Source organism: Limulus polyphemus, unplaced genomic scaffold (assembly GCF_000517525.1).
Source record: "Limulus polyphemus unplaced genomic scaffold, Limulus_polyphemus-2.1.2 Scaffold5329, whole genome shotgun sequence".
Taxonomy (NCBI): domain Eukaryota; kingdom Metazoa; phylum Arthropoda; class Merostomata; order Xiphosura; family Limulidae; genus Limulus; species Limulus polyphemus.
The window spans coordinates 1-6,651 of NW_013670939.1; the positions used below are offsets into that span (position 1 = coordinate 1).

Consider the following 6,651-nt stretch of genomic DNA (forward strand, 5'->3'; position numbering starts at 1 on the left):
TGTTTAATTAAGAGGGTTTTTTTGGCCTGGTGTACAAACCCTGTTTAATTAAGAGGGTTTTTTTGGCCTGGTGTACAAACCCTGTTTAATTAAGAGGGTTTTTTGGCCTGGTGTACAAACCCTGTTTAATTAAGAGGGTTTTTTTGGCCTGGTGTACAAACCCTGTTTAATTAAGAGGGTTTTTTGGCCTGGTGTACAAACCATGTTTAAGTAAGAGGGATTTTTGGCCTGGTGTACAAACCCCCGAGTCTTATTTATTTACTCTTCTAAATGTTTTCAACACATTTCTAAACACTTTAAATTAATGCTTCCTTTTTTAACTTTCAAAATATTTGTACAAGCACCTGAAAATAGAATATTTAAATAATTCCTTCTTTTTAAAGATCGATAATTTTATATTTACAGAAAGGGGAGAAAATGTTACAAGTTTAATTTTAACAGTCACAAACTTATACTTCAAATATTGTATGTAAAATGGTATGTTGTATGTAAAATGGTATGTTGTATGTTAAATAGTATGTTGTATGTTAAATGGTATGTTGTATGTTAAATATTATGATGTATGTTAGATATTATGTTGTATGTTAAATATTATGTTGTATGTTAAATGGTATGTTAGATAGTATGTTGCACGTTAAATGGTATGTTAGATAGTATGTTGTATGTTTAATACTGTGTTGTAAGTTAAATGGTATGTTACATAGTATGTTGTATGTTAAATGGTATGTTGCACGTTAAATGGTATGTTAGATAGTATGTTGTATGTTTAATACTGTGTTGTAAGTTAAATGGTATGTTGCATGTTAAATGGTATGTTAGATAGTATGTTGTATGTTAAATGGTATGTTAGATAGTATGTTTTATGTTTAATACTGTGTTTTAAGTTAAATAGTATGTTGTATGTTAAATAGTATATTGTATGTTAAATCGCATGTTGTATGTTAAATACTCTGTTCTTCTAAGTTAAATGGTATGTTTTATGTTAAATAGTATATTGTATGTTAAATGATATGTTCTAAGTTAAGTGGTATGTTGTAAGTTAAATAGTATGTTGTATGTTAAATACTCTGTTCTTCTAAGTTAAATAGTATGTTGTATGTTCAATACTGTGTTCTAAGTTAAATGGTATGTTAAACAGCATGTTGTATGTTAAATAGTATGTTCTAAGTTAAATAGTTAGTTGTATGTTAAATGGTATGTTCTGTGTTAAATAGTTAGTTGTAAGTTAAATAGTATGTTGTATGTTCAATACTGTGTTCTAAGTTAAGTGGTATGTTGTAAGTTAAATAGTATGTTGTATGTTCAATACTGTGTTCTAAGTTAAATAGTATGTTCTAAGTTAAATGGTATGTTCTGTGTTAAATAGTTAGTTGTATGTTAAATAGTATGTTCTAAGTTAAATGGTATGTTCTGTGTTAAATAGTTAGTTGTATGTTAAATAGTATGTTCTGTGTTAAATAGTTAGTTGTATGTTAAATAGTATGTTGTAAGCTAAATGGTATGTTGTACATTAAAACACCAGTTTCCAAATACCATTATCTTTTTGGTCATTTATTTCGGTTAATTTTTGTTTACTTCTAGTTTATTATCACTGCAAGTAGTTTCCAAGTCAACTACTAATCTGATTCCTACTAGCTGATACTCAGAACCAGAAGTGTTGCTAGGTGCTTAAAATTTGGGGCACTATCCAACAGAATCAGGGCATAAGCTCCATGTGCCAATGCCTCTGCCCAGAATGTTCTAGTTTGATATCAACTAAGTGATTTCCAAATTACCTAATTGCTAATCTGATTCCTATTGGAAATTTTGTTCATCAAGTACATCCACCAGCAGAAAGTGAAACACTCAAGATTAATCATGGTTGACATAAAATGTAAAAATATTCAATTACAACAGACAAACCTCTTCATTTCACTTTACTTTTAATTAAGCCAACAATTTCATGGGGATTTTTTTTATTTAAAATTCAAGACTTTTCCAGGACTTTTAGAGCTAATTTTCCATGACTTGTACAAGGAAGTCTCTGTTTCTACCAAGAAAAGCTTCAAAGTGAAATTTACCAAGAAAATAAAATGATGAAACTACATGGTTAAGGAGGTATAATTTCTGTTATGAAACTAATGAACAGAAACTTTATCTTACTCATTCATTTATATATATATAAACTTTATCTTATTCTTCTATTTATATTGATATATAGATACAAACTTTATCTTATTCATTTATATATATTTATATATATAAACTTTATCTTATTCTTCTATTTATATTGATATATAGATACAAACTTTATCTTATTCATTTATATATATTTATATATAGACACAAACTTTATATTATACATTTATTTATAGACACAAACTTTATATTAAACATTTATTTATATTTATATATAGACACACAAACTTTATATTAAACATTTATTTATATTTATATAAAGACACAAACTTTATCTTACTCAATCATGTATATTTATATACAAACTTTATCTTATTTATTTATATATATATATATATGTGTGTATGTGTGTGTGTGTGTCATAAGAAAACTAAAAAGTTTACATATCAAATGTCAATGTAAAATATGAAAGCAACATCAGTTTTGTCTGTAATTTTGTTAATCATACTTGTTGGTGTGACTGTACTTTATAGTCACAATGTGAAAAACCTATACATTGGATAGATGAAGTAAAGAATAAGTGTCATTGGCCACTATTCGGTTCCTCACGTTATATAATCGTACAAGAGATAAACTTAGTATTCTGGAATACTAAGTTTATTTATTATTGTCATTTTGTTGTTCTTGTGCCAAAACAGGTTATCCAAATGTAGATTATATACAAAAAACACTTTAATTGTTCTTTTTTTTACCTATTTACAGTTATTCAAATCCAAAATCTCTTTCTTTTTTCTACAATAACATTTTAACTATAAAATTCAAGTCAAAAATTTCACAAAATAATGAAAATACAGTTTTAGGAAGAAGAGTGGTTGAAGAATGGGTTTATACAACTCCCTTTTTTTCTCTCTTTCAAACATGTATGACAAGCAGAATACTTCAATAATACTTAATACTTCACAGTACCATGCATTTTCCTAAACAATTTTCATCGTGACAGTAAGTCGAGCATGATTACTATCAGAATATAAAATCACATTAATAACTCAGTACAATTATAATTTAAAAAAAAGGGTATTACATCACATTTATCCTTGCTTTTCAGGCTGAGAAAAAGAAGATACTCTAGCCTGCTGTTGAACATCAGAGACTTAGAAGAATATAAACATTACCAATTGAAATCATGACACAGTAATAAATATACAATGATCTGTATACCCACAACCACATTATTAACAGAAACAGACATAGTCACAACAAGCTTACACGAGAGTCATTAAAAAGTATTTCAAAACTGAAAACTAATTATCCTTTATACTGGATTACTTTATCATTTCAAAAATAAGCTACAATAAGAAGTTCAAATCTGAAAAACTAAATTCTTAAACAAAATAAAATAATACACATAAATATTCATTGTTTCACAATCACATAGGCAACTTACAAAATATATATATATTACGTAAACAGTAGTAGCCTTCATAGTTCTATAACACATACACACGCGTACATTTCAAAGTTATATCAGACACAATAAGCAGGTGCTATGCATTAACCACCCTGGATACATTATACACTTCTACCAATATGTTGTTAATACCTGAAACATTTAAAACGTGTGTTATCACCTATGAAGCACACTTTTATCAATCTGTTGTTAATATTGGAAACAAACGTGTCATTATCAATCTGTTGTTAATATTGGAAACAAACGTCTCATTATCAATCTGTTGTTAATATTGGAAACAAACGTCTCATTATCAATCTGTTGTTAATATTGGAAACAAACATCTCATTATCAATCTGTTGTTAATATTGGAAACAAACGTCTCATTATCAATCTGTTGTTAATATTGGAAACAAACGTCTCATTATCAATCTGTTGTTAATATTGGAAACAAACGTCTCATTATCAATCTGTTGTTAATATTGGAAACAAACATGTCATTATCAATCTGTTGTTAATATTGGAAACAAACATGTCATTATCAATCTGTTGTTAATATTGGTAACAAACATGTCATTATCAATCTGTTGTTAATATTGGTAACAAACATGTCATTATCTGCCAAACCTGAACTTCATGTAATACTACTTTTCCAAGTTGATATTCTAAACCTGTATAACTTGAAGTGGCTATTACAAGTCAGATTTATGAGAACTGAGAACTAGTCCATAATGAAGGTGTTAAATTCTTAGAAATATAGTAAGCCACATGTATTTCTATGTAATATCACACAGAAATAAAAGTGGTCCTACTACAATCAACTCAAAAATGTTCACCTTAAACATCATTGTACTAAAATGAACTTAACGGAAACAATGAAATCGATTCAAAGTATCTTTCAACTTAAATTCAAAATAGTTACATTTTTATATAACCAAAACTTTAAACAATTGTAACTGTAGAAATAACAAATGCACTGATAGTTATTATCAAGTGCCGAAAACTGAATTATACAAAGATTTAAAATCAAAATACAAAACCTCATACCCATTAGTAAGTGGTTCTACAACAAAGAAGTTCTCATTGTCAAATCTAACACTAAGCAATTAACTTAAAAATAGAGCAACAGGTATGTATATACATGGTGTCCATAAAGTCTGGAGACATAAGGAAATGTCCTAACTTTTTATTTATTTATTTATTATATGTATTTTGACCTACTGTGAAAACTTTTGGCATCACCTTCAAAAATGTATTGACGCAGGAAAAAAAAAACACATTATAGCTCCAATATACAACTTTTTTAATTGCCTTATGTTTTCAGACTTTATGGACACCCAATATATCTTGCTAGTACTAGGAACCCTCTTATGGGTAAGTACTGAAATATATTACAAATATTTTTATTTCCAGTACATTTCTCTTTGTTCTTCACTGACTGTTTTGCGAGAAAGAAAAAGCAATGCCTATACATCTTAAGTGTGAGCCACATTATAAACTATAATGAAAGGTAAATTTTCTCTAACTTCATTTAAAAAAACTGTTGTTGTTGTTTATTAACTTTTCTTGAATGGAAAGTTGCACATTTACTCCACATAGAGGCACAAAAAGATCGGAAGATACGTATACAAGTTTTGTACAGATTCATTTCTTAAAGTTGTACTACTTATGAGAATTATTCTGATCTAATTCGCAGTTTTCTTTGTAAATTGCTGTTATAGAAACATTGCTGTTTACCAAGTAAATAGACTTCTCATTAAGCACATTTCTGTTGCATGTTTAATACTACCACGTGACGGGTTTATTTCACTAATTTAACACCATCACATCTGGCAGATTTTTTATAACAAAACTCAATTGTTTGCAAACTGTGTTTGTTCCTACATATTTGATACATGTAAGGGTATTATGAAGTGGTTGTATACTGTGTTTGTTACTAGATATTTAATACATGTAAGGGTATTATGAAGTGGTTGTATACTGTGTTTGTTACTAGATATTTGATACATGTAAGGGTATTATGAAGTGGTTGTATACTGTGTTTCTTACTAGATATTTGATACATGTAAGGGTATTATGAGGTGGTTGTAAACTGTGTTTGTTACTAGATATTTGATACATGTAAGGGTATTATGAGGTGGTTGTACACTGTGTTTGTTACTAGATATTTGTTATGTGTAAGGGTATTATGAAACTATGGTATAAACATTGCTATCCTCACATCCTAGGTTTTTATAAAAGAGAATTTTTTACTTGTGTGTGTGTATTTAATGTGTTAAACAAAATGTGAAAGTAGCCATGCAAAAGAAAGGAAATAAAAATAATTATTTCCTCAAACAAATTTATCTTTCTTTATAAGCAATCTATTCTCAAGTTCATAAAAAATACAAGATTATTATCTTATAACCTTTACTGATCAAAGACATGACCCAAGGTTCAACAAATCCAACGGAAACTCACAACCGTCAAGTTGATGTCTGAGGATTTTAGTTAATCACAGTCTTCATGTAGAATGCAGAAAGAAACATACCAACATGTTAACCTTAAATCCTCAAGTCAAGGTGTGATGACAGACATAAACAACACTATTGAGGGTTAAATACCATGTCACTAACCTCCAGTAAAAATGTTGACACAGACATAACCAACACTACCGAGAGTTAAATATCATGTTACTAACTTCCAATTAAAGTGTTGACCAAGACATAACCTACACTACTGAGGGTTAAATACCATGTCACTAACCTCCAATTAAAGTGTTGACCAAGACATAACCTACACTACTGAGGGTTAAATACCATGTCACTAACCTCCAGTTAAAGTGTTGACCAAGACATAACCAACACAACTGAGGGTTAAATACCATGTCACTAACCTCCAATTAAAGTGTTGACCAAGACATAACCTACACTACTGAGGGTTAGATACCATGTCACTAACCTCCAATTAAAGTGTTGACCAAGACATAACCTACACTACTGAGGGTTAGATACCATGTCACTAACCTCCAGTTAAAGTGTTATGACACAGACAAAACCTACACTACTGAGTGTTAGATACCATGTCACTAAGTCACTAACCTCCAG

General features: G+C 29.0%; 1 protein-coding gene across 1 annotated transcript in view; it reads right to left on the reverse strand.

The window, feature by feature from the left end:
- Positions 1 to 3,219: 3,219 nt before the first annotated feature.
- LOC106472429 (protein ABHD17B-like) overlaps positions 3,220 to 6,651 on the reverse strand; it is a 15,264-nt gene continuing 11,832 nt past the window's right edge. Inside the window, exon 3 of the mRNA XM_013933077.2 lies at positions 3,220 to 6,645. The gene's annotated coding sequence lies outside the window, so the exon portion shown is untranslated. The remainder of the gene's footprint in view (positions 6,646 to 6,651) is intronic.